This window comes from Arachis duranensis, chromosome 6 (genome assembly GCF_000817695.3).
Source record: "Arachis duranensis cultivar V14167 chromosome 6, aradu.V14167.gnm2.J7QH, whole genome shotgun sequence".
Lineage (NCBI taxonomy): Eukaryota > Viridiplantae > Streptophyta > Magnoliopsida > Fabales > Fabaceae > Arachis > Arachis duranensis.
Window position 1 is genome coordinate 80,776,750 of NC_029777.3, and position 247 is coordinate 80,776,996.

The following is a 247-nucleotide window of genomic DNA, read 5'->3' on the forward strand; positions in this document are numbered from 1 at the left end:
GTCTTCAATCTTTACCAGAACATCCTCTACAAGTCCATAAGCTTGTTTTCTTGAATTGTCTGCCATCTCTAGTAAGATTCTTGCAGCTTGTACCTCAAAGATCCCTAGCTTCTCCATTACAGAGAGAGGCATGAGGTTTATGCTTGACCCTAGGTCACACAGAGCCTTCTTAAAGGTCATGGTGCCTACTATACAAGGCATCAAGAACTTCCCAGGATCTTGTCTCTTTTGAGGTAATTTCTGCCTA